At 47.0% G+C, this 25,266-nt stretch overlaps 1 protein-coding gene across 1 annotated transcript in view; it reads right to left on the reverse strand.

The window, feature by feature from the left end:
* Positions 1-23,484, reverse strand: part of Atp8b1 (ATPase phospholipid transporting 8B1) — a 130,843-nt gene extending 107,359 nt beyond the window's left edge. The window contains 1 exon segment of the mRNA XM_028856596.2: positions 23,095-23,484. The gene's annotated coding sequence lies outside the window, so the exon portion shown is untranslated.
* Positions 23,485-25,266: the final 1,782 nt, after the last annotated feature.

Genomic DNA, 25,266 nt, shown 5'->3' on the forward strand with positions numbered 1-25,266 from the left:
GGTTAGTGTGCAGGGCTGACATTACATTAGCTAATCCTTACTCCCAAGTTCTAAATATAAAGGGCAAGAAATGGTAGCATGCCAAGCCGGGAACAAGCCCTGTGCCAAGGACACAAGTGGACATTGATGCAAGGAGGAAATGAGTTATGTGGAACACACACCCAAGAGGAAAGTCTCGCCGTGGGCTTACCACAAGCAGCTATCATTCTGACCAGTTCCAAAGCCCAAGAAGCAAAAGTGGGTGACGGTTCCTACAGATAACTACTCAGACATGGGTTTACCATCCCAATCCCTCAGGGAGGTAAGGAAGGGAGGGTCCTAATAGAGAGAGCCTGCTCTTCACCCTTCCTGAAGAATCCAGTGGGTAGACTCCCAGAAAGTAGCATGGGCTGTCCTCCACAGGCTGTGTGCTCCGGTCCTGATGCTGAAGGACAGGGGGCTTTGGGAGGTATAGACAGAGGCAGGCCGGAAACAGCTTCCTAATTCAAAAGTCTCTGGACTAGGCAGATTAAGGGGAAGGAAAGTTCAACAAGAAAGAAGATCCAGTGTCTGCATTGGGCAACCCCCAACCCCCATCCCCACGACCAATGAGCAGGGCCTGACCACGCCACGCCCCTTCCCCACAGCCGTGTGTCCTGGCTGCTTCTAGACTCCTCGCTCCTCGGTGCCTATCTCTTCCTGAGCCCGCCCTGCCAGGACCTCAGCATCTAATCAGTTCTCCCCATCACGGCTGTGCACAAGCTGCATCCCAACAAGCAGAACACCGCAAGACAACTGGCAGGAGCAGCTTAGCATCTTGCCATGACTAGAGATGTGGGCTTCAACTTCTTAGCCGCAGGAGGGAGGGGCCGAGTGACGGCTGCAACTGACAAGACAATTAACGCGGGAAATCTCGGATCACAGCAAAATGGAGCTGTTTCTGGTGGAGACAAAAATAAATGAATAAAGCTATTTCTGGTGGGGATGAGACGCCTACTTTACAAGTTAGGCAGCCTTCCCTCCCTCATTCAGGGGTTTTTTTTATTAAGCTCCACACTGGCTAGCTGGCACTCAGGAATGATGCAGCGTATTATTACCACCCAATCCTCCTCCTCCTGCCTTCTAGACGTGCAGATCCTTTAGTTCCGCCCTCTTTTTAATTCTCAAATGACAGGACCTGACCAAATTTCCCTTAGGCAAGCTTCCAAAAGACAGGCAGAAGAGCTGTTTTTAGACAAGTGTAATTCAAAAGCCAATTGCCATTTCCTGGCTGATAAGTGATGAGCTTCCTCAGGGCTGAGATACATTCAGTCCATATAAGGAGACAGTGTGCTCCTGGGAGAGCCTCGGATCCAAATCTTACTGTGACCCCGATCTACCAAACTGATGAGCTGCTCAGAATGCACTCAATTTTCAAAGAAAAGAACAGTAACAAAAATAGCAGGGTCAGTGGCCTCCACCTTTAGTTCCAGCACTCAGGAGGCAGAAGCAGGTGGATCTCTGTAAGTTTAAGGTCAGTCTGGTCTATACAGTGAGTTCCAGGACAGCCGAGTCTCATGAATAAAACAGTAACAACAAAAGAATATTAACAAACAAGATAAACAAGTTCCAGTAGGTTCATGGGCATGCTTAGCAGTGTGGTTGGAACAAGGAGGAAATGAATAAACAATACCCATATTCCTAATAGCAGGCATCACAGCTTGAAGCAAAGAAGCTTGGGAGAAACCTCTAGAAAAAAACCAGAGTTCTATCTCAGTACAGAGAGAGGTACAGCAGCCTGACCTTACAGTCAGTCAGTTCTCACTGCAAAGGTCATGGCAGCAGCAGTAATAGGAGCCGAGCACTGTGGCACATGCCTATTACCCCAGCATATGAGGAACTGAGGCAGGAGGATCACAAGTTAGCGGTCAGCCTGGGCTACAGGGGGGGAAGCCCTATCTTAAAAGACAAACAAACAAACAAAAGTCCAATCCTCAGCACCACAGGACATTTGGCAAGCACACAGTGTGACATCGATTTACTTGAACCTACCTACTGGGTACTTACGCTCCTCTAAAGTGATGCAAAATCCAAAAGCAAACCCCAAACCAAAGCCTTCCCAAGCCTAGCTCAAGCTCCTTACATCAGTGCTCCACAAGAGAACTCTAATAAAGAAGCCTCTCAGAGGCAAACGTCCAGCGTTCCTCTACTACCCGCAAATCAATGTGATAAGCAAGTGGTCATCATGTGAGAAGTTTACAGAGACATAGAAAGGAGGAAGGCTGTACAGTCTATAAATGATGTGTAAGTATATAAAGTGTCTAGAGATAACTACATAGAGATAAATCTATACAGGATAAGCTATAAGTAGTATATAAATTATACATAAATATATAAAGATACATATATGAAAGGTAAATTATATAAAGTATGTCTAAAGTAAAGATAAATATATAAAAGATAAATTATACATTTAAAGTACCCGTATTTAAAAAGTTTAAAGTCTCTATAGCTAAATATGTAAAGATAAATGGAATGAGAGCCAAATCCTCATACACCTGGAGTCTATGTGGGAAGAGTGGCCAATACACACCATGTCTAGAAAGAATGTAGAAGAGAGTTCGAGCAGACACACCCTAGGAGCATAGGGTGGACAACATGGGCTTGCTCTCAGAGTGGCTGAAGTGTAATTAATTGGTGGGTAAAGATGATGAGTGTGGGAAAAGGGGGCTGGAAAGTGAGCCAGCCAAGGCTAGGAAGGTGTTAAGGGCTAGAAGCACTTGTATCTTGGTGTGGAAGCAATTGGGAGCCATGAGAGTCTTCCCCTGATTGGGACAAATGTTTTCTGCCTATTAGATAGGTTATCAGCTGCTAGTGAGCAACATGGCTTTGGCCTTTATGGATCTTAAATCCTTAACACTAAGGGAAGACCTGTACCTAGCTCAAGGATATTTATTTTATTTATTTATTTATTTATTTTTTTTGTGTGTGTGTATATGAATGAGTGAATGGGTGCTTGCATGTATGTGTGTGTGTGTGTGTGTGTGTGTGTGTGTGTGTGTATGCATTTGCGTGTATGTGTACATGTGCCCTCAGAGTCCAGAGGAAGGTGCTGGATAGCCCTTGAACTGGAGTTACAGGCAGTTGTGAACCTTCCAATGTAGGTTCTAGGAAACCAAAAATGGACTCTGGTCCTCTGCAAGAGCGGGGAAACACCCTTAACCACTGAGCCATCTCTCTAACCCCAAGGAAATACTTATTTACGCTGTGATTAAGAAGTAACAGGAAAATGAGGACCCAAAGCACGAGGAAAGAATCTTAGAAGATCCCCTGGGACAAGCAAGTCCCATGTGGATGTCTGAAGCCTTCATAGAGGTGAGAGAGGCAGGGCATGAGGATGACTAGGAATTCTCTGTGCAAAGAGCCTGAGGCCATCCAAATTGGCACTCTCCTAATCAGATACGCATTTCGAAAATGATCACCCTGACCAGCCACTCCAGGCGAGGAGTGTTAATCTGTGGCTAAAAACAAGACTGAAAGTTCCCCTTACCCTCTGCAGGTAGGATGCAGCAGGAGAGCAACAGGGCATGGCAGGCAGACACTCCACAAGGCAACGCCTTTGCCAGATCATTCCATGGAGCAGGAGACCCCTGTTTCTAGAGTTAAGGGAGCATTCTCCAGCTAAACATTGTAAGTTCTGAGATGTTCCCCTGTCCCTGAGTGAGCCTTTGGTGTCCCCATTCTATGTACACAGGGCATTTTGTTAGAGGAGAGTGGTTCCTGCTGTGCCCACATTGCCAAAGGAAGATCATTTTAAAACTACTTCCTCCATTCAGTAGGAGGCAACACTATCCTTCCACGTGCTCCAGACAGACATTCAGAGCTGTGTGCGCTTCCTCCCACCCTTCTCCTGCTCACTAGCTCTGCCTTCCGATGGTTCCAGAATTTAAGCCTAACGCTGTCTTGCTCCCCACCTGGGTAACGCTCAGGTGTCTCACATGGCATCAAGGCAGCCTTTTACTCTCCTCTCTCTGCCCTCACCATCTGTAGTCCAACTCCAGCACGGAAGGCGCGGGACTCTTCCAGGATGTGATGCGATGGGATATGCCCCTGCCCAAAGCCCTGCCATAGTTCCATTTCTCTCGAGGACAGCCTCGAGTCTACCTGCTCTTCCCCACTCATCCCCTTCACCCACACTCTCACGGATCCCACCACAAGTTCCTCCTGCTTGGTTTGAGAAGCCTCTGGCTTGTTGGTTTCTTGGGGCTCTGTAACATCAGTCCCTGAACCCACTTTCCCTGGTGACCACAGGGGGCTCAAAGTCTCCCAACCCATAACCTTACTATAAACAACACTTTTAAGGAACCCTATCTTGCTTATCCCTTCTGTACATTAATCTCTATTTATTTATTTATTTATTTATTTATTTATTTATTTATTTATTTATGTTTTTCGAGACAAGGTTTCTCTGTGTAGCTTTGGAGCCTGTCCTAGAACTCACTTTGTAGACCAGGCTGGCCTCGAACTCACAGAGATCTGCCTGCCTCTGCCTCCCGAGTGCTGGGATTAAAGGTGTGCACCACCACCACCACCACCACCACCACCACCACCACCACCACCACCACCATCACGCAGCTATTCATCTCTCTCTTTTTTTTTTTTTTTTTTTTTAAAGTTATTCTCTCCTGCCTCCATCCTCATGTATGTTTTAGGGAAATGGATGTGTGGATATAGAGGCCAGAGGTCAACAAGTGGCTTAATTGCTTTCCAACTTATTTTTGGAGGCAAGGTTTCTCATTGAGCCTAGGGCTGACTCAGCCAGACTGATTGGCCAGCAAGTCCCAGGGACCCTCCTGTCCCCGCCGCCATAGCACTGGGATTCTAGGGCTGTGATGCCATGGCTTCTGGGGACCTAACACAGGCGTTCCTGCTTACACAGCAACCATGTCACTACAGCGTCACTTCCCGCCCTCTACCAAAGTTCACATGCCTTGATGATCTGTCTCTCCCCCTGCAGGATGCACACTGTTGCAGGTTAAGACTTTGCTCCTGTCTACCCTTCAGATGCCTACCCAGGCCAGACACAGCAAACATCAGAATATTTGCCCACTGGCTGAAAGGTCACCTTATTAAGGCCTCCCCTAGCAACCAGAATCAAGTCACCAGTCCTGGCCTCTTTGCTATCTCTTACATTATTTCCCTCACAGCATCTATCATTAATATTTGGGTAATTTACCTCCTGTGGTGTTGGGATTGAACCCAGGGCCTTGTATGTACTGGGCAAGTGCTCTACCACTGAGCTACACCTCCTATAGTGTGTTTCTGCTATCTGTCCACATGAAACTGAACATTAGCTGTTGTATGTATCCAAAATGCCTAGGGATGACTAAAGGGCAGGTACTCAAATAGTTGGAAAGGGAGAGGAAGTGGGGGGGGGAGTCCAGGGGGGGAGGAAAAAGGGAAGAAGTAGAAAGGAGGGGGAGTAGAAAGAGGAGGAAGGAAAGAAGGGGTGAGGAAGGGAAGGGAGAGAAAAATTCTTACTCTATATTAACAGGATTATAAATGAGTATCCCCAAAATAGAAATGAATGCACACGATTATCTGGTTCTATAATAAGAGTCTGTCAGGCACGGAGCAATTAAGCAATCACTTCAGACATGTCCACTCCTATGTTGCTGCAACCGAATCAGAGCAGTAGACAGGCCCTGGAATGCCATCAAAGGGAGCGTGAGTCACTGAAAACCAGCGGTTGTTATTATTTGCAGGCTGCTTTCTTCTAGAGTTTTCTGAACAATAAGGAAAAGGGATTGGTTGAGCTTACTTCGTTCTATCAAACCAGGTGAGTATACCCAAAGGTTCTATTCAACCAAGAGATGATACCGAACACTGGGAAACAAAACTGCCATTGGTAATCACCAAGGGCCCCCAGGTCCGCCTTCCCTCCAGCGTGGCTGGGGCGGCACACCACCTACAATTATAAAGGTAATGATTTCCATAAAGATACCGCATCAGTTCTTCTGTTACTTTCTCCTTGGGCATTTATTAGTTTTTATACACCACATGGCGAAGCTCTACCATTCTTGAGTCATTTTAATAATCAGGCTTAATTATCTTCCCTTTGTAGAAAGTCAAGGAAGCCGAAAGAGAGTAGAAGGTGCGGTGTGGGTCTCTGGGCCAGTCAGAGAGAGGCCAAGTCCTGATTCGGCAGCCCAGGGTATGCCAACATGAATGACACAAGAAACCCTTCATTCTCTCTTTATCTTCTCGTTCTCTGCTAATCAGAGTCACTGTAGGTCTTTACAGGTGAGCAGGAGAGAGTCACAAGAAAACCAATACAACGGGGGGCTTGGGGTGTGGCTCAGAGCTTGAATCCTTGCCTAGCATGAGCAAGGCCCTAGGACACCACCCCCTGTAATACAAAAGTAAGCAGTTTTTCATTAATACTGAGGGCTCTCTGCCTTTTGTTTTTGGAGGTAGGGTCTCTTATGTAGACCAGGTTGGCCTCAAACTCTCTACAGAGCTAAGGATGGCCTTGAACGCCTGATCTTTTTGCAGAAGCTGCTCAAAAGTAGGGCCCAAAACAGTGGGGAAACAGCTTCCCTGACTCCACTCCAGCCCTGTGAGGCTACATGTTACCTGCTTTTCTGTGGACGGTTTCTCAGCTGTTTCCTCCATATATCTCCTTAGGGTGTAGTGAGAGCAGAATCTAATATGAGAAACTACCCAGACTTCAGTCTGTTCCGTAGCTTCCAGACTCCAGAAAGGGGTAAAAGTGACCATCATGGTCTACTCTCATTTCCTTGGGAAGCATCTAGACAGATTTAGAGATGTAAAGACTGCCTTTTGAAGTTTAACCCACAGACCTGAGATGGCTGTGGACCTTAGGCAAAGGAGCTGGGTAGGCAGGGTGAGAAGGATGATAAAGAGACATCATTTCATTTCCCACTCCCAGCCTATAAAGGGTGTACCATTCCATGTATTGCTTATCCTAAACATTAGCCTAGATGAGGCGCCATGCACCTATAATTCTAGCACTCGGAAGGCTGAAGCAAGAAGATAAATTGAGGCTAGCCTTGGCTGGACAGCAAGACATAGACAGACAGACAGGTGATAGATAAAACTTATGCAAACAAAAACAAATAACACGAGATTAAAAACTGAAGGTCAGAAACTGTTTTTGTTGGAACCCTTTATCAGGAAATAACAAGGGGCCACAGTGTTGCATCTTAGCTGAGAGTGATAATTGGCATCTGAAGAGCTTGTAGCAAGTCAGGGAACTCTCCAAAGGTGGGGGACCCTTCAGTTTTCCTGTTAATCTTTGACCTGAAATTAGTTATCGATGGCTGACTAACAAAAATCCCCCTAAATGAGCAATTCATATGTCAGTTTCAGGAACAGACACAGAAAGCTGGGCGTAGCCCAGGGTACAGTCAAGGTACTGTCTGGGTGGCAGTCATGTGAAGTCAATCAGGGAGGCTCCAATTACAAGCTCCCCCTCTGGGCTGCCGTCAGGATTCAGTTCCTCATGGACACCTGGCTGGAGGACACTCCAGGTCTCTGCCACGTCATCCCTCCCATATGGCAGATCCAATATGGGAGCTGGCTTCTCTCAAAGAATGCCAGGGGATTTGAGGAAGAGAAATGGCTTCCTTTCTATAGCCTATCTTCAGAGGAACTGCTAACGCATAAGAGAGACATTTCAGGGGCAAACTCCTCTATCAATGTCCCTTCCCTTATATTTGGCTAAAAGGTTGTTGTGCAAGCTGAGCATGCCCTCATCACATATCTGCATACATGTGCTCCATGACTTCTAACTAAATGTGCTCTCTGTCATATTACTTAACTGGGCATCTTGGGAAAGGGCCAACCCCTATATGAATATGTATGGGGTCCCTGAGTGAAATCCCTCACTTCCTCTATTGAGGGAGAGCGTTGCTTTGGAAATAACCCTGTGTTCTCTTGCCTATTGAAGGCAATAGATATTTCTCTTCTCTTTGATGTCACAGTTGTGCTTATTGTGACTTGTATTCATCCGGCTATAAATCAATTGTATTAGATTACAGTGTGACTCCTCCACTCTGGCCACAGTCTCTTCATGAGACTGGCTCACTGGGTCTAACCTCCACTCATTACCCAGGAACACAAGAAACCACAGAAGCATGAGCCAGTAGACTCTTTATCAGAATCCAAATTTGGTCAAGGAGGCTTCAGGGAACAAGCCTGAGAGGTCTGGGAGTAAAACAAAACCCAGAGAAATTACACAAGGATCCTCAGACGCTTTAGTGGGGCCCAAATATGGTCAAAAGGAGTCTGAGAAGGCTTTTCTGGAACAACTCTAAGAAGTCTAGCAGAGAAAAGAAAACCACAGAGAAATCACGTCAACCAAACTGGTTTCCGGAAGTGCAGAAATTCACAGACTGGGAGGTTGCTGAGAGGCAAAGTTAAATCTAGGCTCGATTGTGAAATTTGGAATTAGCAGTAGCGAGGGCCTCGTGTTCACTTTTTAAATCTCAGCAATGTTGGACACAGCGTTACTATTTCCTGTTGTGGTAATGAATAATAAACCTCAATTTGTATAATAAAAGGAAATATTTGAGTGTAATGTTAAACTTTTTCTCCTAAATCTACTATAAATATTGGCATCAGAAGCCAAATAAAGCAACTAACTAAAGCCCTTGCTTATGGTTCTCATAACATAGCGATCATTATAAATCTTAAATTTCACAAGCTTAGGGCTGGAGAAGAGGGTTCTCAGTGGGCTAAAGGCACTGAGGAGAAAACAGAATTCTAGTTATCCGACTTCCACACGCATGTGTATTTGCTTATACTTCCTTTGTCCCCCAGGCACACACGCCAAATAGATAAATACAGTTGAAGATTTCACAAGTTTGTCTGTAAATGTAAATTTGTTTTGGTAGATGTCAATAAGCATAGAGAAATTTTTTTAAAGCTGAAGTTGGAAAGGCCAGACTCAAGATAATTTTTAAATCTATTACGCGCTAGTGTAAGCCCTTGAAAATGCTAAAATAGATTCAACATGTGGAAGTTCTTACTGCAAATGCGGCCAAAGGCTTTATAGGACGGGCTGGATTTGACAAAAGACACAGTGTGGCTGGCTCCCAGCTCCCTCTGCACAGCTGTGAAGAATATCCTGTTGTATGTTTACATATATTCATGCTTCGGGAATTTAACAAAGCTGTGATGGGCTGGCTTCCGCTGTAGAGCCGGTGGGAGAAGAAAAAAAAAAAAAACGGGAGCTTCTGGGAGCTTCTGGGAAGATGTAGGGAGGGGAAATCACAATGACTTGGCAAAGGGGGATTCTGGAGTTTGCCAGTTCTACTCAAAGCCAGAGGGATTTTGTATCAACTCCAAGAAATATGATTGCTTGATCTTTACTGTTCACAGCTCTCAGAATCTCTTAATTGGCTTTAGCCAGAAGGGATTATCTGGTAGAAATAATATTGTACATAGTATGGAGAAATTTGTGTTTATCTTATGGATGGATTCATCCAAACAGAGGAAAGAAGTGGGTCCAGATTTCTTCGAGTTCATTTCCCAGCCTACCCAGGTTCCCTTGCACTCTAAGTGATTAGGAAATGACTTCCAAGTGGTCAAGAGTCCAGTCTCAGCAGCCACATCCCTGATTTTACATGATTGATACCGATGAGAACTTTTTTCTCTCAGCGATGTCCCTGACCTGTAGCACTATGGCCTGGGAGATAGATGCTGGCTGCCCAAAGGATGATTGGGCTCAGCCAGCTATTTACAGGCCATAAAAACAGGGTTGAAGACACAACCACAGCTGGGTAGATAGGAATAATCTCTGAGAACATCAGAAGGCAGGCCTCTGAGTACAACCACCTGCTTGAAGTCACCTGGGAAACCTCAGGAAGAAAAGACACAGGGTATGGAAATTTCTTCTGTCTGTCTGTCTGTCTGTCTGTCTGTCTGTCTATCTATCTATCTATCTATCTATCTATCCATCCATCCATCTATCTATGAATCATCTATCTACCTACCTACCTACCTACCTACCTACCTATTAGTTTGTTCTTGGTTTTCTGAGACAAAATTTTTCATAGAGCCCAAGTTGGCTTCAAACTCACTATGTGACCAAAGTTGGCTTTGAATTCCTGGTCCTCCTGCCTCCCTCTACCTCCCAAGTACTCAGATTATACACATGAGACATGACTATGTTCAGTGACTTCAATTTTATTTTACTTATTTTAAAATTATTTATTTACTGTGTGCATGTGTGTCTCTCTGTGTGTATGTGTGTGGGTGTACCTGTGACAGTGGACACATGAGGACAACTTGAGAGAATTGGTTCTTTCCTTCCACCATGTACATCCAGGGGATCGAACCCAGGTCTTCAGCAAGCGCTTTTAGCCACTGAGTCATCTCACTCGCCCAATTTCCTCCATTTTAAAAGCTCCTAAGGTGACTTCAAAGGACAATGGACAGGACTTGACTCCTGGCTTGCTTAGTTGAGTGAGGTATTATGTGAAGTTTCGGTCTCGCCAACAAGTGGTAAACTCTATTTATTCGTGAGACTGGATTGTGTCCACCTGGAGAGTTGCGGTCTATTTGGTCTGTACCACCACCTAGTTAAAACCATCCAGCAGCGGTAGAGCAGAAGAAGGATGAGCACAGCGTGGGAGGGAACTCCTTTCACTGAAGTGCCCGGCGAAGAGTATAAGGAAACAACACTTGGGCCAGAAGCCTGTGAGAAGGAGCCGTGCTGAGGAAGCCGGTTTCAGGGGATAAAACAACCATGTGAAAGTCCTGGTACAGGAAACGATTTGTCACGCTCCAAACACTGAAGCTGCAGAGGATAAAGACGCAACTAGGAAGCGGGGAGGGATGGGAGTAGGCTGGGTAAGCACAGGAGAGGAGGTGGCTATCTCCATCCTATAATACTAAAAGGTTTTCCTCTAGGTGTAGAAAAGTCCCGGGATCTGAGTGGTTCGGTTGGAGGAGTGGGGTGACATGTGTGTGTCAGTTAGGATGCTATTGCAGCAATCCCAAGGAGGAAAGGGGCTGGCTTGAATGGAGTAGGTACCAGTGGACAAAGAGGTAATTGATTGGCGTCGAGACCATTTGGACATAGACGCTGCAAAGGACATTGGGCTGCAAAGAGAGTTAGGGATAGTTTAGAATTATTCAAGTCCAGGTTTCTGGCGTAAGCATCAACTAGAGAGTCATTGTCTTCCAAAATTGTCAGAAGTCAATTCTCCATAGGCTAGGCTTGGGATGTCAGGGGGTGTGATGGTTCAGGGACAGTATCACCTTGATGAGATTAAGAAACACCATGGAAACACACCTCTGGGCATGAATGCTGTGGGGTTTCCAGAAGATTTCACTGGGAAAGGAAGATCAACCCTGAACATGGGATGTACCATTTCACGGGCTAGGGTCCAAGTGTAAAAGCAAGTGAATACTGGCATTTCTCTAGCTCTCTCTGCTTCCTGACTGTAGATACAATGTTATAGCTACCATACAGTCCTGCACCATGCCTTCCCCGGCATGATGGTAAAATTACGAGCAAAACACCACCTTCCTCCTTAAGGTGCCTCTTGACAGGTCCAAAGGGGCCAGGGATAGGAGCAAGAGGTATCTGGGACTGCACCCTAGGGACCCCAATACTAGAAGAGAATTCCTATCTATGGGTTAGAATAAGAATTCTCAACCCAACACCACTGCAATTTTGAATAGGGTACTTCAGTGTTGGGGGTGTGGCATGGGGAGTCCATACACTATAGAATGTTTATCAGTATCTCTGGCCTCTACTAATAGAGTCTACTCACATTCCCTGAGTTGTGATGGCCTGACATATATTCCTTGAGGGCAAAATTTACTCAGATGAGGTTGGGGACATGATACCAGCAATCCTTGATAAACCTCAGTCTAAAAGGATTTACAGCAAAATAAAGATAATTTATATAAATTGCTCTAATGTTCTTATGAACAAGCACACATAAATTGATGGACTGAAGTCATATCAAGCACTGAGCTTCACTTTGCCCCATCCAATTAGAGTTAGACTGGCCCCAAGATAACTGTATGATCTTAAAACTCTTTGTCCCTTGTCTTCTGACAGTGCGACGCTCACAACAGTGAGGGACAGAGGTGTCTTCTTCATCCCTGCTTGCTAATGTGTCCTAGTTCAGAATTACAGACCGATCCAAGAATTTCCAAATACTACTTGTCAAGAGATCCATAACCCAGACCAGCACATCAAAAGGATCCAGTTTCCCAGAATAGGAACTTACTTTTGGAAAGGGAGAAAGGAAGGGAGACCTTATCAAGTTGTGGCATTTGCGAAGCACAGCCATTGGAATGACAGGCGGTTCTGGGCCAACCAAGGTAGGTGCCAGAAACTGAACTCGGGTCCTCTGAAGAGCTGCACGCTCACCACTGAGCTATGTTCCCCTCCCCTACTAAAGACATTTTCATAAGCAAATATTTTGCTGCTTCAATGTCAACTCTGCCACAAGGACTGGCCTGAAGATTTTGGATGAGTAGGACTCTGGGATCACATCCAGACACAACAAGAACACATTTGTTAAAATCCTTTCCTTCTGTCACCTTGAGCAGGGGAGTAGCAGGAAAGATGTGGCTGTAATTGTGTGTCAATGGGAGCAGCCCAATACCTTTAAATTATTCACTCCAAGTCTTCACTTACAGAAATGTTATGGATTTTTGCCAGTGCTGTTTAGCTGGGTTGTTTTATTTTATTTTATTTTGTTGTTGTTGAGACAAGGTCTCACTTATGTAGCCCCAGCTGATCTGGTACTTATTAAGTCAGGCAGCCTCAAACTCATAGCGATTGTTCTGTCTCAAGCTCTGGAGTGCTGGGACCATAAGTATGCACCACAGCCAGTTTTATGTTCTGTATCTTGCCACAATTTACAAAAAGAGACAGAGAACAGGCCCAAGAGGGTCTTTTGGAGGAGGCTGTCCTTGAAAGAGGAGAAGGCCACAGTCAGGGTAAAGAATGTTCCAGTCAACCAGGACAGCATGTGCCAAGACCCTGCTGGGGAGGAACTTAGGGCTGTGTTCTGGGATCTGTGAAAAGTGAGAACAGAATTGGGATAAAGGGGCACAGGTCTGGGAAACGTGGATAGAGCAGGCTAAGCCAAGACGTAAAAGAGCTGACAGGCGCCATTAACAGATTTTTAAGTAGTGGTACATGACTTGATTTCTGTCTGCAGCTGATAAGCCAGACCACGATGCTGAGACAGGGATGGAAACCAGACCGGAAGTGGGGAGGCCAGTTAGGATGCTACCACAGGGTCAGAGCTCCTGGAGGCTTGGACCAGGAAAGCAGGGTGGGGTGAGAAGTGGAGGGTAAGAGCTGTCTCTTCTCAATAGACTCTTGGTCTTAGTGACAGGCTAGATGTGAGGACCTAAAAGATGTTTCTGATGACTGACTTCTGACTCAAACGGCTCATGACAGTGTTACTTAGGCAGGCAAGTGGGTTTAAAAGATAGAGAATCTTACTTTGGGCCTGTTCAGTTTGCTCTCCTGGGACAAAAGAACATGGCCAAGGTTACACTTTGATGGAGCCACAAGTGGAGGCTGGAGATACATTTTTGGGAAACATCAAATTTGGTTTGAGTGCTCCAAGGATACACCAAGAAAACCCATGAAAGCACTCCCTGACACTGTGGTGCCCATGACACTGTGGTCTCCCTGACACTGTGGTGCCCCATGAGACTGTGGCGCTCCTTGACACTGCCATCAGCCTTGGACACTGGACTGATACTTGTGAAATACACACATAATTTTTGAGCAACGAAGTGTGCAAAGTGAAGAAAAAATGCACAAGTCTTGTCTTTGGACAGAGATGAGGACAAGGGAAGGCTGAGTTGCCAGACATGTCTCAAATTAGTTCTCATCTGTAAGACTCTTCCTTCTACATGAATTCCTCTCTCCTGAGGCAAGGGCTACTGTTACTACAGATTATAACTCCAATATCAACCTGTTTCACACCTCCTTCGTTCAAAAATTTGTTTTGAAATAAGGCCTCACTCTGAGAGGCACACTAACCTCCAACTTGGGGCTAATTCTCCTGCCTCTGCCTCTAGAGTGCTGGGTTTCAGGTGTGCACCATCTCAGCATTTTGTTTATGGTTACTCTTCTTTCCCGATCCCAGTGGCCCTGTGAGTTCCACAGCCAAGGAACACCATGCTTGCCTTGTTCATGAGCTGACACAAGGCTTGGCATACGGGGTAGGGTGGGTCAGGGGTAGATGGCTGGAAGGAATGGCCTTTCTTGTAGCATTGGTGTTCTTGGACGACTTGTGGGTCAACTTCTTGCCAATGTTTCCTGTGCGCCATCCCCTTTTCTGAACACACTCCTTCCTCACCAACCTGGGAACACACACTGGTGGTAAACACAGGTCCTCTGAACAAGGCCAGGTGGACATATTTCTGAGGAGCTGACTTTAGACTCTCTAACCAGCCATCTGAGCACAGCTCATTGAGTATGAGGCCTTTAGAAACTCACACTTCTTCTGCAGCTCAGGCTCAGTCACAGAAGTTTTTGCCCCATCCTCTTCTGTTACACACTTACCTACACACACACACACACACACACACACACACACACACACACACACACACACACACACACTGATCTGCCCAGAAATCCTATCTATTGCCTTTCAATCTATCAAGTTAAAACTTACATCTACATCCATATATCTACACCTCATTAATCCCATTCTCTCTCTCTCTCTCTCTCTCTCTCTCTCTCTCTCTCTCTCTCTCTCTGACATCTAATCATTATGGCTTCTATCACACCTTGCGGACATAGCCCTGTTGCCTGGTTTCTTGACTTAGGACCTTCCACCCTGGTCTGGTCTATAAAGAGCAACCTGACTGACCCAGGTCAGATCACACCCCTTCAGTGAGTGACATCCTGCACTGATCCTCTATCTCATACAAGCCAAAGCCAAAGCCCTTACAAAGCCTGGCAGGCCCTGCAAAGTCTTCCTCTAGCCCTCAACTGTCACCTTCACATTGCTAGTTTGTTTTCTCATCTTTGTTTCTTTTGATAGGCTTCTGCTTATAGTGCAGACCTGCTTAAAAGTCATAGCCTCTCGCCTCAGTCAATTGCAGGCACATAGGCGAGTGAGGAGTTACAGGTGGACATAGCTCCTCCATCTGGCTCATCACTTCCTCTCTCCCTCTCTACTCACTCATTCACTCCCACAGTACTGTTTTTTTTTTTTTTTTTTTTTTTTTAATCAGACAAGCCAGGCACTCCTTCTTTAAGACCTCTGCCATGCTCTATATGACCCCTGTCCCCTGCCTCAGACACTCTATAGGTCCTCCTCTCCCTTCTCCCCTCAAGTCTTTGCTCATGGTCACCTTCTCGGTAAGGGCACTCCACTTTCAATGGTAACTCATGTCCTTGCCAGCCTTTTCTCCTGTTATCGCCAAGCAGGTATCTTGGTGTGCAATATATAATCACCCTATTTGTTATGTATACTTAACAACTACCGTCTGTCGCCTCTTGAATTTGAGTTCCTGAAGGACACGTTTCTCTGTTAATTCACTGACACATGCCAAGGCTTGGCACACAGACCTGTGGGGTGCTGGACTCGCCCACTGATTCTGTGAGCTCTCAATATGGGCTCTAAACTTCGTACACGTCCAAGAGGCTTCTCTGGGGAATGACGCAGGAGACAGAAAGCTCCAATCACAGAACTTCAGCTACTGAAGTCAAGACGCAAGAAATGGGACTAATTCGTCCCTAAAGCTTAGCCAGACTCGTCCTGTCTCAATGCCCTGGTCTCGATGATCTTAAAGACCCATGCCATGTTAGATGCACATAGCTCACTATAAAGTGGCTTGACAGTCCCATACTAGAATTTTCACATTTCCCTCTTTCTGAGTGTTCATTTGTTTGGTTTCCTTGAGACAGGCTCCCATGTAGCCTGGGATAGGTAGCTGAAGCTAACCTTGAACTTGATCTTCTTGCCTCCCCCCCTCAATGCTAGGATTACGGGCACACACACAACACAGAGATAAATTCTCTAACCCCACTCTCACCTTTACGCTAAGGACTGAACCCAAGGCCTTGTATGTGCTAGGCAAGTGCTCTTCCACTGAGCAGCACACACATACCCCCTTCCCCTCCCCCCCCCTTTTTTTTAAGGAAAGACTTGCTATATAGCACAGGTTGGTCTGAAACTTGTGATTCTCCTCTTCCCTCAGCCTCTCGAATGCTGGGATTACAGGCACTCTGGACCATGCCTGACCCATCTGAACATCTTCTTAGGGTCAGTAAATGAGCAGTTGGTGACCTGTCATACTTTACAATACAAATGACCCTTTGCCTTAGAGCTTTTACTGAAGGCTGCCTGTTCTGCCCAAAGGTAGAAAACAATCTGACACTTGAATATTCAATTAAAAGATTTTTTAATCGAGTGATTTTTTTTTAAAATCTTGTTTCAATTGGTGAAGGAAGCTAGGAGGATTCTTTTCTCCACCCAGAATGTCATGTCTAACGGGCAATTTCAGTCATGGTGCCACAGATCCTGAGCCTGGACACCCAGGATGGCATAGAGTACAGTCAACCACAGCGCCACAGCAGGCCAGCTGGGAGACAATAGCAAATGACCTTCGCTTAGAAAGGGCGCTGTAGATTTCAGGGAGAAGGGGGTAGTTGTTACCTTGCATCTTTGATATCACCCCTGTACCCCAGGATATCCCCACAGTGGTCCTGGAGGGAAGCATGGCACTAGGTACTACATGTCCTCAGCCTTACATAGGAAGAAAGATTTTTACCAAGCAAGTACTCCAAACCCTACATGAATAAACAAGAACAGAAACAAACAAGCCCACAGCAACATTATTCACAAGTCAGAGGTGGAGACAATCCAAATACGACGTATTTGTCAAGTGGCTTAGGTGGGTAAACACACTGTGGAGACAGATAATGGAGTATTATTCCCCCTAACAGCAGAAGACAGCCATGCTGTGGACAAACCCGGAAGCCATGATGCTTAAAAAAAAAATAAGCCAGCCACAGAAGAATAAGTATGATTATACTGACATCAGATGCCATAAACTAGTCAGGTTCAAGGTAACAGGAAGTGGAATAGGGACAGGGCTGTGGGATAGAGAGACATGGAAAGAGTTGTGTGAGACACTGAGCAACTTTATGGACCGATGTTGGTGTTTGTTACACAATAATAAGGATGCATTTAGTGCCACTGATCCACACTCCAAAGGTGCCTAACATGCCCACTGATCCACACTCTGAAGGTGGCTAACATGGCCACACTGGATGTTTTGTACATTTAACCATTTTCTAAAATGTCCATGAAATCAGTTTTTGCACTATGAAGGAGATCACAAAGGTCTCTTTTTCTCCCAAAGTCATCCTGCTACCAAAAGTAGGAGGAGTCCATCTAATCCTGTCTCTGCAGCCTACCCCGCTGCCCATATGCATGATTTCCACGTAGAGCCACAAGTTCTAGAAGTTTGTTGTCAGCCGCTAGTTCAAGCCTTCGAAGACCCATGCGCTCAGTTTCCAATGCAAAGACAAGGCCAGTGTTTCCCAGCAGGAAGTGGACAGAGCCCATGCCATTTCACTGGGGAGTGACTATTTAAAGCACATGAGTGGTCTCAATATCCACTTTCTCATGGAGAATGGAGATGGAGCACAGAGGTCTCAGTTCACTGGGTCCCAAGAGGGCAAAGTAAGATTACGTATACACCACACCACATCTGATCAAATAAATCACGTATCCAACTCTGGGTACACGTCCTCAAGAGCAAGGTAGACTGCCAGGGAGCATGTGGGGATCATATCTGGTCTCAGAGAATCTCTGTTTGGGATTTTCTAGCTCAACTCAGTGTGGGTGAAGATTAGAAAACTGACTTCAAACACAGCCTACCCTAAATCAAACAAACCTCAACTCTGGTGGAACAAAAGCCACTCGGTAAAGAAAGAAAGCCATAAAACAACAGTCCTGCAAATAGAGAGCCAGGCTACCAGGCAAAGGTCAGGCACTACACATACACAGTGCAGACGCTAACTCCTCAGCCGTGTTAGTAGGGAGGGAATAGCCTTCACCATTGACAGTATTTAGGGTACTCTTCCCCCAGGAGTCCAGTCCTTGGCCCAGCATGACACCTCCGCTATCTTGGCCAGGCCCAGCTCTCACACTTGAAAGGCTAGACTTGGAGATTGATGATAAACCATGCCCACAGAGCTGGAAGAGTTCCCGCACAGCCATCCAGACCTCAAACCTAAGACCACTCTCTTCCCATATAGAGACAGTGTCCAGAGCAGGAGAGAGAACCTGGTCGACGCCCCCTCCACTGCCAGATTGATCTGTCTATCTATCTATCTATCTGTCTGTCTATCTGTCTATCTATCTATCTATCTGGTTGGTTTGTTTTTGAGACAGGGTTTCACTATGTAGAACCTGGTCAACTCTTTTTTTTTTTTCAGATTTATTCATTTATTTATTTATTGGTTGGTTGGTTAGTTGACTGGTTTTTCAAGACAGGGTTTCACTGTGTAGACCTGGCTGTCCTGGAACTCATTATTTTTATTTTGTGTATGTGTGTTTTTGCCTGTTTGTGCACCACGTGCATGCAGTACCCTTGGTGGCCAGAAAAGAGCATTGGACCACCTGAGTGAAGTTACAGAGGGTTGTGAACTGCCATGCCCACGCTCTGAACCAAACTTGGGTCCCCTGCAAATACAGCAAGTGCTCTTAGCTGTCAATCCAGCTCTCCAGCGCCTGACCAGATCTCTTATCACAGCAGAAAACCAAGTCAGGCCCTTAATAAACCTGACAATCTTCCCTAAAAAAGGGGGGTAATCCATTGGCACAATTGAACGTGAGTGAATGAATGAGGTTGCATCAAGTTTTCACTAGCAACACATACCCTGGCTCCACAAATCACGAGGTTCACACACTACTCAGCATTAAACTGGGAGTAAAGAGGAGGAAGGAGATGAGTGATAAGCAAAACCCAGGGGTACAGAAGGCATTCTAGTGTTCTGAGTGTCCCAAGAGCCTCTGCTGGGCAGGAGGAGGGAAGCACCCAGTTGAGGGCATCTGGAATCCCTGTGGCTGTCACTAATTGAACTCATCCTCCTGAAAGGTTAGAGGTCAAATTAGCTCCCTAGTCATGGAAGCACTCCAGAACAATGACGAGGATTTGAAGCCTTAGAAACTTTCTTTCCATGTCCAGGTGCAGATGGGCACCTGTGCTTGCTAAACAAATGCTAACGTGAAAAATGAATCCTGTGTCCCTCCCCTCCACAGCCCAGGAGAAAGGCTATGGGTGGTAGAACACCACACCCAGAGCACCAGCAACGCCACAGCTATGCCAATGACCACCCTTTCCTAAGCGCTCTGCTTTCCCAAGTGCTTCATTGGAAACTTGTAACATCACACCATTTACAGGTGAAGGGGCCCGGCTGCCGCCGTAAGCTCCCCGGGTTATGCAGCTGGGGAGCAATAGAGCAGTGTAGACACCAACCTGGGTCAGAGGCAGTAGACGCCAGCATCTCTGCTTTACAACTGCTCCCCGACTCTTTCCTGGGACCAGTTATCAAAACAGTCCCCACTATTTGGGGCAGGTTGGGTGATAATTTATTTAAAAGTGCAGTTCACTCAGAAGTGTCAGGAGGCTTACTAATCTGTGCCTAAGTGTGAGCTGATAAGTCCCCTCATTTCTAGGAATAAAAATGAGAAAGAAGGCATATGTACCACAATCATGTATATACACATAGGCATCTTTTCTATAATCTTTTTTTCATAAAACTAGGGCCTTATTGACATGGAGAGCTACAAAAGGTCTTAGATTTGGCATTGCTTTTAGGTGGGCCCTGGGATGGGATTCAGGAATGAAACAGGTGATAGGCTGAAAAAGATGAACCATTTGTGTATGTGTCTTAATTCAACCTCTCTGAGAATCAAGTTAATTGTTACATTAAAAAAAAAAACTATCAACAAACACTGGATCTAATAGATTGACATAAAAATGACTCTCTCTCTCTCTCTCTCTCTCTCTCTCTCTCTCTCTCTCTCTCTCAAGATATCTGAAGACCCCACACACACACACACACACAAAGAAAACTTCCTAGGAGATAAATCTAGAAGCAGATATAGAGGCAAATTCTAAAAGCAAGTTCTTAAACCTTAAAGGTCCTCTTGGTAGGAGCCCGGGTCAGGAATGGACCCAGCCAAACTTATACTTGCCCCTAGAGAGCCAGTTCCTCTGTATCCGAAGGTCCAAAGGTTTCTTTAACCAACGGAAAATGAAAGAGTAAAGCCAACAGGAGAATTAAAAGCTCTCTGGAGTTATAAAGATCACCTGTGGGCCATGAATATTGCTTCAGAAAAACTAACATAGAATTTAAACTAGCAAGATGATAAAATGTTAATATACCTAATGTGCCTCGTTACATGTTCAGACTCCAGTATCAAGTAATAATAATGTGTAAATACCAAATACTCGCCCCGGTGCCGGCTTTTTAAAGCCATGCCAAAGGCCGGGAGAAAAGCTCGGTGTGGTAAGTTCTTGGTTAGCTTATCCTCACCTCTGCAAAAATTAAGAATTACATAATAAAATAAGCCAGGTGTGGGGGTACACTCATTTCAGCACTTAGGAAGCCAAGGAGGGGGTAGGGATCAGGAATTCAAGGTCACTGTCAGCTACCAGCAAGCTTGAGGCCAACATAAACAAAGGAGACCCTGCCTGGAGATAACCATGGTAATAAAGACAGATAATGAGGGGGGGACGCTAATACACTCGAGAACAGGCATTCTGTGAGCGAGAGGGCTAAAGGAGAAAACAAAACAAAGAGAAATAAAAAAAAAAAAAAAAAAAAAAGACAGATAATGAAAAATAAAAACAGCATTCTTCTAATAAAGAAAATAAAACAACATTCGAACATCGACTTTTTGTAAAGGACACACATGTCCTCTCCCTCCTCGCCAATCATCCCCCCCCCAAAAAAAAGTTAGTCTCTTTCCCCCTTAACAGATGATCAAACTGGCAATGCAATTAGCAACCGACCTGAAATCTGCTGGACTCTAAAAACCATGTGTTTCCTGCTACCCTTCACTCTAAAGCCAGGGAGAAGGGGACAGGAAGGTGAGATCGAGGCTGCTCAGGTGTTGCTTTCCCTCAGCTCCAAGATCCCAGCACCTGAAGCGAGGCTGACCCATGGAGCTAGCCCTGAACTTGACTTACATCCAAAGATTTACCATCTTCAACAGAAAAGGAAAATCCCCCCCCCCAAGTCCCCTCACTAGGAAGAGATAACAAGTAATCTTGGGTGTGAATTGTCCTTAAAGTAAAAATCAGGAGAGGTTGAAGGTGGAGGGTACAGAGCTGGCACGGATGTCAGAGGTGTTGGTTAGTATTAAGTAAGCCACCCGAGTGTGTTGGCCCCTCTTCGGGCCCTACCCAAAGAACCAGTGAAAATTATCCAAGTACAGCTATTAGAAGATGATAAAAAGAAGACGGCGTTACGGACTCTCGCTCAGAAGAACAAGGAAGTCTCTACATAAAGAAAACCATTAGCAGCTTCAGAGGAGTAATTGTAGGCAGGTGCGACTGCTCCCCAGAAATTAATCAGCTAATAACCACTCATCATCCTTTGCACAGTCTATGCATTTATAATAGGGTTTAATAAGGTCTTAACAAAAGACGGAGTAATGAATGGCACTCTAGACCTAACACGAGGGTACTGCTTAGACGATGAAAACCAGAGAGCTTTGACCTCATGTTTTGTGTGGCTTTCCTCTTTGGATATGGACCTCTATTTACTGTCCATGGAGACCTTGAAACATCCATCATACATCCTTTAATAGGCTTTCTTCCTCGAGGCTGGGAGCCTTCTCCCCCCACCCCCCGTGACCAAGGAGTGCATGGTGTCTTCCCATACTTCACTGGTGTTATCTGGTTTAATTTTCTAGGTGGTTAGGGGGAAGAATTTCAAAGGCAACACGACTAGGAAGGTAAAAGGGAATCTTTTCTTCACTCCAACAGAGCGGGCAATTTGAGGAGCGTAGGGGGACTCCACAGAGCTAACCACCAGAGAAGGGCTAAAAGAAGAAGAAGAACGGCCTAAAGCATCGAGTGCAGGCCTAGGGGTCTAGTGAGGTTGCTGGGACTCAAACGGAGCCTTTGCTTTCCTGGGCTGCATCCTCCTGGAACCCTGGTGCTCTTCCCAGAGCGGTCTAGAGATCTACGTTCTAAGTCTCTAGGGGCAGAGACACTCAACCCTACAACTCCCTCGGAGGAGCTGGCCAGCCATTTCTTTCACTTTGGGCTGAGAGAGTTAGCCAAGAGATGATTTAAAGTGCCGGCCCTGTTCCATGCCACATCTCCCGCCTCCTGCCGTGTTTTCCTTCAACAAGCGCCCAGAAGTGACAGCTCCAGGCGTCAAACTGGGGATTAGGGACAGCCAGCCGGCGGCCGTGCGTCGGAGCTAGTGAGCACGACCCCACAGTCACCCGGAAAACTGTTTTTCCCCACTCCTCCTTCACCGATGCGCACAGAAAGAACTTTGGAGGCAATCTGTCTCACCCCCTCCATCCTTCCCAGCAGGTGCGCCGCGGCCAGAAACATTCCTCCCTAAGGTCATTTTCGGGCGCACTGGATCGCCTTTGCCCCAAACCTGTCAGTGGGAGAGCCCCAGAAGGGCGGTGGTCCTCGCGTGACAGCCAGCGACACTCTTCAAAGATCCCCAATCCGTTCTTGGTTTAACTCTGGGATCTTAACTCCAGACATGTGTGTCGCAAACCAATAAAAAAATATAACAAAATACCCAAACAGCTCCCGGGAGATTCCCCACCTCCCTACCCCCAACAGGTGAAAACCTTTAAGAACTGGGAATCATCGCTCAGCTTGTCCTTCGCCAACCGTGGACCGTGGCGGGGGGCACAGGCTTCCCGTACCCCCCACCCCCGCCCCCCAAATACCACTTGTCCAGGCTCAGGGGCCCGAGGGCTCGGACAGCTGCTGCCACCGCATCGCGGATGCGTGGATTCCACTAGCCCGTGGACCACCAGAGGAGCCAGGGAACCCTGCCGGGCTGGTTGGATCCGGGAAGTCGGGGAGACACCAGAGCCTCGCCCCTCTTACCTAGTGCTCACTGGGCCCCGGCTGGGGCATCCGCGGGGTGCGCGCCGCTCCAAGGCTTGTGCGCACCTGGCCGCCTCCCGCCCGGCCCCAGCGCTGCCGCTGCGCTAGCGCTGCATGGCACACAGGGGCTGGCCGGGGGCCCCGGGAAGCCTGTCCAGTTGGCCGCGACTCCTCCGGCTCTCGTGGCTTCGCCAAGGGCTCCCCGCCTTCCCCCGCCCCGCGTCAGTGCGCCCTTCCTCGGCGGCCGTCCTTTTCCCTCCGCTCTGCCCGACCGGACAAACTGGTTTCTCTGCTCCAGGGAGGAGCCTCTCGCCTCCCCCTGGCAGCGGCCGTGGCCGCGCGCGGCTTGGGGACCAAGCTGGAGCTGGGGCCGGGGGCGGGCCCCGCCGTCTGCCCTCCCTCGATCCCTCCCCCGGGCGGAGAGGGGCTGGGCAGCCCGGCCTGGGGTTGGCTTACGTAGCCCTGCTGTAGTGCGACGTCCTAGGGCCCCAGAGGCAGGTGGCCACCCCTGACCGTGACCGATCTTAGTCTATCCTGTGACCCTGCCTTTTCAGCCGCAGTTGGCTCCCCGGGTCACTCTGGCTCCCTGCTTCACTGTCGCGCACCCCACGAGCCTCGCGTCACTTTCCCGCCCACTGTGGGCTTGGCTGCAGGCCGGGGTCGGTGACCCGGCCAGCCTGGAAAGCTGGCGGGGTTAGTGAGAGCCGAGGACCTGAACTCCTTCGGTAAGAGGAGCCGCTCTCGCTCCGGGCCAAGTCACGTCTCAGGATCAGTCACCAAAGGCGGAGGAACAGACGGCGCTAGGACTTGTAAGACTTCGAGAAACTAATTGCAGCAAGCACACGTTCTGCTGAGTCGCACACGTTTAGGACCTTGGGACCAGAAGGAGCGATGGTGTAACTGGCTAACCGTGTTATGGTTGCAAGGATTCAGACCTGCGTGCAGCGTTGCTGGAGGCTGTTTGGTGCATGAATGGCACCTGTGTGAGGTGCTGGTCCTTTAGGCTCTCCGGGCTTACCTAACTACAGAGTCGCTGGGGTCAGAAGGGGGGCAAGCAAAAGTCAACGGGAGCATTTATTTAAAAGGTAGCTGGGGTAGGGCGTTTGCCTGCGTTGAACAGTTAACTCTCAGCACTCCCCTCCCATCCCTAAATCTAAACAACGCACCTCATAAAACCACCTTACAATTTCCTTTGCAACATAATTCTGTAACGTAAGAACAATAAACTAGCTTGTTTTTATTTAATTTGGAAGCTTTAATCTTTCAGTCTCGTTGTAAATTACATCCTTTGGGCAATGTAACAAACAAAACAAACAAACAAACAAACAAAAAAAACCAACCATAGAGTCACGTGTATAGAGCATAGGGAAGACAACCTTGGAGGTCGCTGTTCTCCTCCTCTTCTTCCTCCTCTCCGGCGCTTAAATATGAAGCACGGACTACCTCTTAACCTCTACTTAAAAGGCTCACTAACCTTGTTGGATTCATGGCTTTCATAGTCAAGGACCCAACTTTACCTAAGTGAGGGTCCCTAAAGGAGGAACTCTTCAAGTTGCTGATGGCAGTGTGGAGTTTCTCTGCTGCCACTGACAATCATGTTTGTAAACAAACAAACAACAACAAAAACAACTGAAAAGGACTCGCAGGAAAGCTGGCTTTCAACCTAGATGAGACACTGAATGGAACTCTGTTTTGTCTGGAAACCACCAGATGAGGGGAAACATGTTCAGAGTGCTGGTCCTCCTGGAAGCCTATGCCTTGGGGAGGGGTGTCTCGGGGAGCTGATGTTCCTGATGAAGGAGTCCTCGCCTTGAAATCCTGGCTTTCATCCTCTCTGACAGAACCATTTCAATGCATTTGGTCAACCACTTCGAGTGTCTCGCGTATGTAACAAGGATTCATTTTGAAATCTGCCTAGCTCCATTCCATTGCCCACAACAGCCTAAAGGGTTCCCTTAATCTCTTAGAGACTTGGACTTAGAAGAAAGTACACCCTTGGCTTCAACACAGAAACTAATTTCAGGCTGAGCCAACATGAAGTGGCTAGGCTTTATTAAAAATGGAAAGAGGTGCTGGGTGGCAGTGGCGCACGCCTTTAATCCCAGCACTCGGGAGGCAGAGCCAGGCAGATCTCTGTGAGTTTGAGGCCAGCCTGGTCTACAGAGCGAGATC

The sequence above is a fragment of the Peromyscus leucopus genome, chromosome 19, assembly GCF_004664715.2.
Source record: "Peromyscus leucopus breed LL Stock chromosome 19, UCI_PerLeu_2.1, whole genome shotgun sequence".
NCBI lineage: Eukaryota > Metazoa > Chordata > Mammalia > Rodentia > Cricetidae > Peromyscus > Peromyscus leucopus.